The following is a 12,119-nucleotide window of genomic DNA, read 5'->3' on the forward strand; positions in this document are numbered from 1 at the left end:
GGAAAATTCACAAAACCCAACCAAAAAAAAAAAAAAAAAAAAGCACCACACACACACACACACACACGGACAAAAAAGCAATGGAAACACCGAGCTACCAGAATGCAAAAGATAAAATGGGTGTAAGAAAACCTCATATTTCAATAATCACCCTAAATGTAAAAAGACTAAACTCACTAATAAAAAGGCACAAAGTTGCAGAATAGATCAAAAAACAAAACCTAACCATATGCTGCCTCCAGGAGACACATCTTAGCTCCAAAGACAAATATAGACTCAAAGTGAAAGGATGGAATATGATATTTCAAGCAAATGGCATTCAGAGAAAAACGGGAGTAGTGGTACTAATATCGGATGAAATAGACTTCAGAATAAAAAAGGTAAAGAAAGATATTGAGGGACACTTCATAATAATAAAGGGAATCAGGCACCAAGAAGACATAACACTTATTAATATCTATGCTCCCAATCAGGGAGCCCCAAGATATTTAAAGCAATTACTAATAGAACTAAAGGGAGAAACAGACCAAAACACTATCGTAGTAGGGGACCTAAATACCCCACTGTCGGATATGGACAGCTCATCCAAACAGAAAATCAATAAGGAAATAACATCCTTAAATGACACATTAGACCAAAAGGACAGAAGGGACATTAACAGAGCCTTTCATCCCAAAACTGCTCTTTTACATTCTTCTTTAGTGCACATGGAATATTCTTAAGAATTGACCACATACTGGGACACAGAGATAGCCTCAACATATATAAGAGGGTGAAATCATACCAATCTTATTCTCTGATCCTTATGCTTTGAACCCTGGAGATCAACTGTAAAAAAGGAAGCTGGAAGAACCACAAATACATGGAGATTAAACAACATGTTACTAAAGAATGACTGGGTCAGAGAAGAAATTTAAAAAAGAGGTCAAGAGATATATAGAAATGAATGACAATGATAGTACAACATATCAAAACTTTTGGGACACGGCAAAAGGGGTCATAAGAGGAAAGTTCATATCATTACAGGCCTATCTCCAAAAACATGAACAAGCCCAGGTAAAGAACCTAACGCTTCATCTTAAAAAACTAGAAAAGAAGAACAAATGAAGCCTGAAGTCAGCAGAAGGAAAGAAATAATCGAAATAAGAGCAGAAAAAAAATGAAATTGAAAACAAACAAAAAAAAAAAAGAAAAAGAAAAAATAAATGCAACAAAGAGCTGGTTCTTTGAGAAGATTAATAAAATTGACAAACCCCTGGCTAGACTCACTAAAGAAAAAAGAGAAAGGACACAAATAAACAAAATCAGGGATGAAAGAGGGGAAATGACGACTGATGTCACAGAAATACAAAGGATCATACAAGAATACTATGAAAAAGTATATAACACCAAATTTAATAACCTAGAAGAAATGGACCAGTACTTAGAAAGATACAACCTTCCTAGACTGATTCGAGAAGAACTGGAAAATCTAAATAGACCGATCAGCACTATGGAAATTGAAACGAGCATCAAAAACCTACCAAAAAGTAAAAGTCCAGGGCCAGATGGCTTCACCAGTGAATTCTACCGAACATTCAAAGATTTAATACCTATTTTCCTCAAACTCTTCCAAAAAACCAAAGAGGAGGCAATACTTCCCAACTCATTTTATGAGGCCAATATCACTCTGATACCAAAACCTGATAAAGATAACACAAACAAAGAAAACTACAGACCAAGATCTCTCATGAACACAGATGCAAAAATCCTAAAGAAGATACTAGCGAACCGTATACAGCAACATATTAAAAAGGTTATACGTCACGATCAAGTGGGTTTCATCCCAGGGGCACAAGGATGGTTCAACATACACAAATCGATTAATGTAAATCACCACATAAACAAATTAAAAAATAAGAATCATGTGATCATATCAAAATATGCAGAAAAAGCCTTCAACAAGATACAGCATCCATTTATGATCAAAACATTTGATAAAATCAGAATGGAAGGAAAGTACCTTAACATAATAAAGGCCATATATGACCAATCCTCAGCAAACATTATACTTAATGGTGAAAACTAAAAACCTTCCCTCTAAGATCAGGAACAAGGCAAGGCTGTCCATTATTGCCACTGTTATTCAATATAAGATTGGAGGTCCTAGCAAGTGCAATCAGGCAAGAGAAAGATATAAAAGGCATCCAAATAGGGAACAAAGAAGTCAAACTGTCACTATTTGCGGATGACATGATTCTCTATATAGAAAACCCTAAAGACTCCACAAAAACACTACTAGAAACAATAAGCAAATACAGTATAGTCTCTGTATACAAAATCAACTTTCAAAAATCCATAGCATTCCTATATTCTAATAATGAAGTGTCAGAAAAAGAAGTGGAAAAAATAATTCCTTTTGCAATTGCAACAAAAAGAATAAAATACCTAGGAATAAACTTAACGAAACATATGAAGGACCTATATAATGAAAACTACAAGGCCCTATTAAAAGAAATCGAAGAAGATACAAAGAAATGGAAAGATTTTCCATGTTCTTGGATTGGAAGAATCAACATAGTTAAAATGACCATATTACTGGCAGATCCCACTGGTTTGCGGTCACCATCCTGCCAGCCTCTCGGTTCTCAACGAGGCTGGGTGACGCTCCAGAATGGGAGACAAGCCAATTTGGGAGCAGATTGTATCCAGCTTCATTCAACTTTACTACCAGTTATATGATAATGACAGAATCCATCTAGGAGCAATTACATTGGGGCATCATGCCTTACGTGGGAAGGACAGCAATTCCAGGGGAAAGCTGCCATTGTCGAGAAGTTGTCTAGCCGTCCATTCCAGAAAATACAGCAAGCATCCCAGCACAGGACCATCAGCCCACGCCGGATAGCTGCATCATCAGTATGGTTGTGGACCAGCTAAAGGCTGATGAAGACCTGACCATGGGGTTCCACCAGATGTTTCTATTAAAGAGCATCAGTGATGCTTGGGTTTGCACCAGTGATGTATTCAGGCTTGCCCTGCATAACTTCGGCTGACCTCCTCCCAGCCAGGCACTCATGCTGTTTTCTCTTCCCTCCTCTTCCCAAAACTATTCATACTCCTCTGGATGCTCCAAATATCATACACAAATGAGCAGGGCTGCGGTGTTAGTGGGCGCAGTGCGCTGCTGCTACTGAGGTATTGTGCATGATGTTTGGACGCTAGACTAGTTGCATCTGACAGAAGTTTGTGTTGTATCAGCGCATGCCTTGGAAAGACTTAAGTCATGCAAAAGGTTGTCTTTTTTTTTTTTTTAAATCTACTGACAAGTTGCTCTAGTAACCCAAAGAAATGAAGAAGAAAGCAGCTGTCTCATCGCCCAGATATTGATTTGCTTGGATGTTTCAATGCCTCATGATACAATAAAACCACAAAAGTTTTCTTAACAGTTTAAATTGTTTTAATTAGTTTAATAGTTGGCTGGGCATCAATAACAACCCTGCCCCATTGGCTTCTCATGTCTCACCCTCCCACATCTCTCCCAACTCAGCAATACCTATTGCAAGGAGAAAACTGCAGAAGCAGCACTTCCATCTAGCTTCTCTCCGAAGCCGCGTAGGGTAGCATTCCCTTCCTCAGCCCATACGGTCTTGAGAAAGTAAGCTGCAGACGGGGAGAGCTCAGGTCTGGCCTGAAGATTCCCTTGCACTGAAGCCTCTGCAGTCAGTTCTGACACCTGTGACCTCTACAGTGGGTAGGGTCAGGGTTCTAATATGGGAGAGATGACCCAGAATCCCACCGAAGATGGAGAGGCCTTGGCAAAAATGGCACATCAGGTTTAGGACCTCTGTACTGAGGACCCAGCAAAACCAAGGATGAGCAGAGCTTTGAGGAAGAGGGGCCTGTTCTTTCTCCAGAAGGGTCAAGATTATATTCAGAGTGCCTCACAAACCCCAATCTAAGAAGAGGGGAGCTCAGATCCTGTACACTGCTTTAGATATCATTGCTCAAAGGCAAGTGTCCAGAACAGCCAGCCAGATTCAGGCCTGGTTGGGTTGAAATATAGATATAGAGCTATGACAGAAAGCCATCTGAGTTTGGAAGGATTTGTACTTTAGGATTTCTCACCCCTCACACCTTTCCTTAAGGTATGTTTAAGCCTTTTATTCCCTCCCTTGCCGCGCGTCTTCTTCAAATTCCAAGAAGTCTTAGCTATTGGTGCAGTTTATGCTCCTCAGTTTTGGGGATAAAGGCCTTGCCTCGAGACCTTGTGGTAAGGTAGCAACCACAGGCTAGAACCAAACCCAGGACTTGGGTGGTGCCCTGTTAGGGGTTTTAGGATTAATGAGGGCACCGCAGCTATGCCTGACCTGTACCACTCCTTCTCTCCTGTACTAGGGATGGAGACCAAAGACTTCCTCATATCCCTGGAGGTTGTCTGGCTGTACTGGGCACAGAGCTGGATGATGTGCTGTTTGACAGGACAGCATACTCAGGAGATTTCAGTGAGACTGATTTCTAAGCTACTGTGTATTTGGGGGTGGGAGTGCAGGAGAGAGGTAGATGCTTGTTGCCTCTTAAACCATCCTGTATAAAATTACAATACAGCATCTTCCATGTATGTGTGCCTGAAATGTCTGCAATAATAAAGGTGTTTGTAAAAAAAAAAAAAATGACCATATTACCTATCAGAATCCTATCAGCATTTTTAAATCCCCATCAGAATCCCATCGGCATTTTTTAAAGAAACAGAACAAAAATTCATCTGATTTGTGTGGAAGCACAAAAGACTCCGAATCACCCAAGCCATCCTGAGAAAACAGAACGAGGCTGGAGGCATCACTCTGCCCTACTTCAAATTATATTACAGAGCTACAGTAATCAAAACAGCATGGTATTGGCAGTAAAACAGACACACGGACCAGTGGAACAGATTCGAGAGTCCAGAAGTAAACCCATATTTATATGGGCAAATAATTTTCAACAAAAAGCCAAAACAAAGTGGAGAAAGGAAAGCCTCTTCAATAAATGGTGCTGGGAAAATTGGAAAGCCACCTGCAAAAGAATGAAACTAGACTGTTGTCTATCACCACTTACCAAAATTAACTCAAAATAGATTAAGAAACTGAATATAAGATCTGAAACAATAAAATGCATAGAAGAAAACATAGGAACTAAACTCATGGACCTTGGACTTAAAGAGGATTTTATCAGTCTTGGGCTGAATCACCCACAGACACCAAACCCTGCTTCAATAGGTGTGCTCTTGAACTCATTAATTACAGTCTAACCCCCACTTAACTTTGAGCCAATCAAAGGCAATCATTTATATTTAACCCATACCCCACGTTTTCCCCAAGCCCTACAGAAACCCTATCTTCTACTTTGTTTACAGAGACTACATGTTTCCTTGTGATTCTCTCTTGCTTGGCAAGAAATAATTTCTACCTCTGTTTATTTTTATTTTTATTTTTAGATTTGAAAGAGTTACGATTCCTTTAATACAAGCAAATTTAAAATATAATGACTTAATAAAATAGAGGGTTTTTTCCCCTGCTCACACAGTAGTCTTGGACAGGTGTTAACTTGGTGGGGCAGCTTTCATTCTTGCCATCATTCATGGGCCCAGGTTTTTTCTGTCTGTCATCTTTTGTGCCCTTGTCACCATCTGCATCCATCTGGCAGAAGAGAAAAGAAAAGAGTTTTATGGCAGGGGTGATGGTGGGGTTTATTTTTATGTATGTATGTATGTATGTGTGTGTGTAGGTATGTAATTTTTACAGTAGAAAAGTTTTATTAGAAGGGAAAGTACATTTCCAGACGTGGAAGTGGGCCCGAGCAAGAGAAACATGGCTCAAAAGGCCTGGGGGTATTTAATAAGCCAGTGCTGGAAATGGTATTCATCAGATTAAACCCAACCCATCTCACATTCCATAGGAGAGAATTAGTCTAAAGATTATATCAAATTGCATAGGACACGGAAATATAGCCTAGCTTTGTGCCTAAAGGAGAAAAGGTATATTAGTAGAGAGCTGGAGGTCTCCACGACAGGGTATAAATCAGAAAGTGTCTTAATTTTTGTCTTCCATTGGCCCATTAATTCATTCTCTGGTGCTAGTTTTTCCTCGCCCCCTTAGATGAAACCTTGGTTAAGTTCCTCAATTTTGCCGATCACTCATATATAAAAAGTCCTCCCATCATGATAGTCTCCCAAACAGCATCAATTATGTAACCAAAATGCCGAGCCATCTCTAATAGTCATCACTTTAAATTTTATTTAAAACTGAGGCTTCTCCCTCTCTCCTAGCTTAGGCCTCTATGAAGTGGGTCACCTATGGAAAAGGAGTGATGACCAGTTCCACTCCTTCCTCATTCAGTGCTTCCACTCCTTCCTCATCTTGCTAACTACTGTCTCTGATCCCTCTAAACTGAGGGGCTGCCAGTCCATCTGGTGTCTTTGTGTAGATTAGAGAAAGGTTTCCCTTTTGGGTGGATGCAATCCCATGGTGAGAGAATTGCACCTCTTCGTCAAGTAGAAAAAGGCAACTCTTCCTCCAAGTAGACACAACTCTCTGCCAGGGCGAATGTTTTGGAGAGTGGAAAGCCAGCTAGATTTCAGCTCCCATTTGCACCTGCAGCCAGGCACCCTTTTCAATGAGTGAACTCACACAACCATAAGGCCCGTTAAGTTCGGAACATATGGAAGAAGTAATAAGGGTGACAGTAAAGTTTATACTTGACTAGTACTGTCTTAAGGGGCACCCGCATTCTCTGGGGTTTCTAGATGTTTAAGGCTTACTCTTTTTGGGGGGTGAAATGAGAGCTGTATTCCTGTTCTTTAAAGCTCCCTCCTCCCATTACTAGGGACGTCATTGCTGCAGTTACTTTCACATAGATGAATGCATTGCTTTTACAGTTGTTTGTTTACAGTTCTTTCTCTGGGCATCTGGTGATATGCCTCCACCTTCCTCTGCTAAAGTCCATTCACTTCTCTAGGCAGCTTTCTTGAACAGGATCCAAGACAGTACTTCTTCGGGGCTCTTTTATGGATGGAAACATGTTCGTTTGACCCATTGTTGGGAGTGCTGCTACATCCCAATCATAGCCCTATCTCTACCCCACGGGATGCCAGAGCCAGCTCTTCACCCTTCACCATGTCCCAGGCATAACTCAGAGACATTGGTCACTGTGTCTCTCAAATTGGAAGGAACACACATATTATGTGCTGCTGTGGGATTCTAGTAAAGCTCCTTATATCAGTGTAAGGTGAGAGCAGACACCCCTTATGGTGAGATTAGGGGTGGTGGCAATGATTCAAGACACCAATAGCTTTCTCTAAAAATCTTTAACCTTCTTTCTTTTTTGGTCTCTCCAACACCTTTTGTAGGCCAGAGATAGGTGGTGAACTAAGGGTGAAAAATTGTTTCTCTACAATCTCTGATTGCAAATCCTGTATTAGTGGATTTACATCTAACTCTGAATATGACTTTATTGTTTTTGGGTCTCAGCCAAACCTGAGACTAACTGAGGTTCATTTAAACATCCTGTGTATAACATACCTCTGGAAGTATATGTATAGAACAGGTAATATTGGTTACCTTTGGTGGGAAGTGTGTTGGCTCAGGGAAGCTGTGATAGGGAGAATTTTTCACATACACTCTTTTGAACTGTTTTCATTTTGAACTGTATGTATGTAGTACCTATTCAAGAAATTTAAATTAAAGAAACATACCTTCTAAATGTATTAAAGTACATTATATAATAGAGCACTTTCTAAATATTAAGAAAAATGAGCTTTATATTCTGATGTGGAAAAATCTCAAAGATGTTGTTAGGTAAGAAAAGGAAGTTACAGAATATTGCATAATTTGTCTATATACATACAACGAAGTTATGCATATTTTTAATATGTGAGGAACATTTCCAGAAACCTTTATCAGGGTCAGCTAAAACATGCTGAAGTAACATATTAAACTTGAAATATCTGTCACTTACTACAGCAAAGGCTGATATTTCTTGTGTATACACATGTCCAATGTGAGATGGGCTACCCTTCAGAGCTGCTCTTCTCCATGTGGTGACTTAGGAATCCAGGCTCCCACCTCGTGGCTCCACCATCTAAAGCCACGGACTTCACAATTGCTATAGCAAGGGAAGAGAGAGCTAGGGAGTTGTACACTGGCATTAAATGCTTTGGCCCATGAGGGCACATATCACTTCTGTTCTTAGCTCTTGAGCCAGAACAATATTCATGAGTCCAGTTTCACTGCAAGGCAGGGTAGGAAATATTGTCATCCTTCAGATCCAGGAATAAGAAAGTGAAATGGGTTTTTAGTATCACGTGCCACAGTCTGTGCCACAAGGACACATGAAAAACAGGTAACAGGAGAAAGGAGTCTGAGCATCTGATCTCAGAAGACTTACTGTTCATTATATTCACTATGTTGTTTTGATTTTTAAAAACCATTGGGTCATGTATACTTTTTCAATTAAAAGAATTAGTAACAGCATCAATGGATACTAAAACCAGAGGGTGAAAATTTTATGAGGAATAAGATATAGAGTAAAAATATCTCCCCACATGATACTTATTAATTACAAATAGACAAAGAATAGCTTTATTTAATTTTTAAAGAATAACTTTATAATGGAAAAACTGGCGGACACCACCTTAACCTAGGGATCAGAGTTAACATCACCAGTAATGGGACAAGTAGATACTATGTGCCTCGTGATTTAATGAACTGAGAAGAACAGAGCATCATATTTGTGACATTCCTGCCACAAAAATTTAATCATGAGGGAAAAAACCGATAAACCTAAATTGACAGACTTTGTACAAAATATCTGGCCTGCACTCTTCAAGTGACAAGGTAAAGGAAGGCAAAGAAAGACTGAGGTATTATTCCAAATTCAAGGAAACTCAAGACTTGTCAATTAATGCAATATGTGGTCCTGAACTGAAAAAATACATTTGTTCTTTGTTTTAAAGAACATTATTGAGACAGTTGATGATATCTGAATAAGGGCTTTAGGTTAGATAGTATTATTGTATCAATGCTATTTTTTGGATTTTATAATCATGCTATATTTTGGATTCAAGAGCATGATTTCTTGCTATAATAAACCAGAAATACAAGATTCCACTGAAACTAGAACAGTTGACAGAATAGGGTTGAACTTAATCAAATCTTCAAGAGAAATAACAAGAGGGTCAGACAAAATCAATGTATGAAGAAACCCAAGAATGGTTTGTGACAAACATAAAGATAATAGCATTCATCATAGCTATCTTCTGTCCCTTTCCCAGTTGGTATCTGTCATCATTCTCCCATCCCTATCCCTTTCGAAGCATCTGCTAAACCACATGGCTTTTCCCTCTCTATTTCAGGTAAAAGCTAATGCAACAGTGCTCTTTTGGAAATGATACAAACCCAAGGGGAAAGTTTATAAATCTTATTCCAGAGTAGAAAGTGTGCACATACCTAACCCAATTGTGGTATTTTAATGTAAGAGAATGTTCTTGTTTTAGGAAATACATACTCTAATATTTAGGAGTAAAAGGGCATCATATTTACAGTTTACTCTCAAATAGTTCAGGAAATAATTATATATTTATATTATATAGTATACATTATAAAAACAGAATTTATATTTGCAATACATATATTCAACAATGGACAATTATCAAGAACACACACATACACACATGTACACATACACAAGTGTTTGTGTATGGGAGATGGGAGAAAATGTTGTATATGTAATTTGTGGCAAGTCACAGAAGGGCCCTTTGGGTTCTGGTGCAAACTCAGGCTATCTGCAGTACAGAATTAAACACCCTTTGTAAAATATATATACATACTATAATATTAAAATTCAATAAGAAAAAAACCAGACTGCTCAATTAAGAAAAGGGCAAAAGATATAAACAAGCACTTCACAAAAGAGAATATGCAACTGACTGATAAACATGAAAAGTTTTCAACCTCATTAGTCATCAAGGAAAGAAAAATTAAAACCACAATATCAAAAATTAAAATGACCGATGATATCTTGTTGTTGAGGATGTAAAAAAACTGGAACACTCATTCAATGCTCCTGAGAAGTCAAACTGGTACAACCAATTGGAAAACTATGGCAGTTCCTAGTAAAACTAAATATACATAACTCAGCAATTTAATTACTGGGTATATACCCTCAGAAATGCATACATGAGAATACTAGAAGACACAAACAAAAATAATCATATTAGCCCTATTCCTAATAGCTAAAACCTATAAACAACTTTAAGTGTCTATCTGTGTTACAACAGATAAACAAATTGGGGTGTGATCATACAATGGAATACTCAGGAGGCTGTTTTGCCTGAGATCGTGTCCTTCCTGGGATAGTTTGCATCTGGTGACTGACCAAAGTTGGGATATAAGGACCAGCCATGTAGACTTGATGCTGGGCAACTATAATGGGACTTCTCACTCCAGAGTGACCTGCTGATGGGCTGAGACTTTGTTGAGTCCTTGGCACAGGTTGACTTTCCTTCTGCATAGTCCTGCTTTTGCATCCTTCCTTTCACAGGTGTGGATCTCTAATATGGAGGTGGGATTAAAAGACTCGGGGAAGTGGGTCAATGCGATACTCTGCCGTATCCATAGTGCTGGAATACACTATGGATAATCAGAAGACCTGCCAGGTAAGATTGTTATGGAAAGGCTCAGAAGACACTCTATTTCCCAAGACCTTAAAGAATTTGCTGGTGTGAGGCCTGCCAGAATCGCTAAAGAGTTAAGTGGTAACTCTCTTCCGTAGACCAAGACTGACGATAAAAGAGACTGTTAAAATATCACTGATAGCAATGGGGATAATGAGACTCCGAAACAATAAAGATAAAGTGGTCATGCTTAACTTCCAGAAGGTAAGGAATGGTAATTATCATAATGGCTGGTAAGGCTGGAGTGGCAGCCAGGAGGACCTGGTCCATAGAAAGTTATGGAGATGGTTAATAGAGCAAAACGTACCTAGAGGCAAAATAGATGGGCAATTGTCAAGGTACTACTTCAGAAGAAATTAAAGATAGGTGACTGGAAGACTGAAGGCAATAGCCCCAATAAAAGTCATAATCCCTTGCTCCGACTTGAGTCAGTTTTTAGACCTGGAATCCCATGACTGAAGAGGTGGCCAGGTCCCTAGGAGGAAGGATCTCAACACTATAGCAAAAATACATGGCAATGATTCCCCTAGTCCTTTCCCAAAGAGACCTATGGCCATTTATTTGGGTAACTGCACTTGAAAAGGACATATCAAGGTCTGTTGGACACAGGATCCGTGTTGACATTTATACTGGAGACTTGAAGTGTCATCTGCTCCCTTCCATTGGAACTGGAGGCCCATGGGAGCCAGGTAATAAGTGGAATCCTGTCTTAGGTTTGGCTTATTTGGGTCCACTGGGTCCTTGGACCCACTCAGTAGTCATTTCCCAATCCCTGATTGTGTAATTGGGATTGGCTTACTCCTGGGGGTCAACATAGAAAAGTACTGGGAGTAGGGTAACAGATATTAGTTTCATCCTTAAAGATCTAAAAGATGCAGGATGGCAGTTTTCATTGTCCTTATTTAATTCACCATTCTCACCCTTGCAGAGCCCACATGGATCCTGGAGGGTGAGTATAGCCTACTACGGGCTCAACCAGGTACTATAGCCCTGATCACAGCAGTTGTGCTAGATGTGGAATCTTTGCTAGAGAGGTCACTTTGGCTTCAGGTGTGTGCTATACAACAACCGATTTGGAAAATGTGTTCTTTTCTATTCCAATCAGAAAAAAAGGGTCAGAAAAAAATTGCATTTACATGGAATGGACAACAATATATACTTATGTTCACTCCCTCCCACATTGTATTAATGGTTAAAAAAAGATTTTTCCCCCTTTCTTTTTATTTTGAAATAATTCTAAACTTATAAAAAATTGTAAGACTAGTGCAAAGAACATTTTTGTCCTGAGCCGTTTAAGAGTATGTCGCCAGCAAGAGTACGTCACCCTGTCAATCACTTTACTGTGTATATTATCTACAAACAACAACATTCTCTTACCTAACCATCTACAACCATCAAAACCAGGACACTGACAATTATACTTCAATCT

The 12,119-nt window shown here is 39.1% G+C and overlaps 1 pseudogene; it reads left to right on the forward strand.

The window, feature by feature from the left end:
* Positions 1–2,619: 2,619 nt before the first annotated feature.
* Positions 2,620–3,059, forward strand: LOC120597808 (nuclear transport factor 2-like; annotated as a pseudogene).
* The last annotated feature ends 9,060 nt before the right edge of the window (positions 3,060–12,119 follow it).

The sequence above is a fragment of the Pteropus medius genome, unplaced genomic scaffold, assembly GCF_902729225.1.
Source record: "Pteropus medius unplaced genomic scaffold, Ma_sr-lr_union100, whole genome shotgun sequence".
Lineage (NCBI taxonomy): Eukaryota > Metazoa > Chordata > Mammalia > Chiroptera > Pteropodidae > Pteropus > Pteropus medius.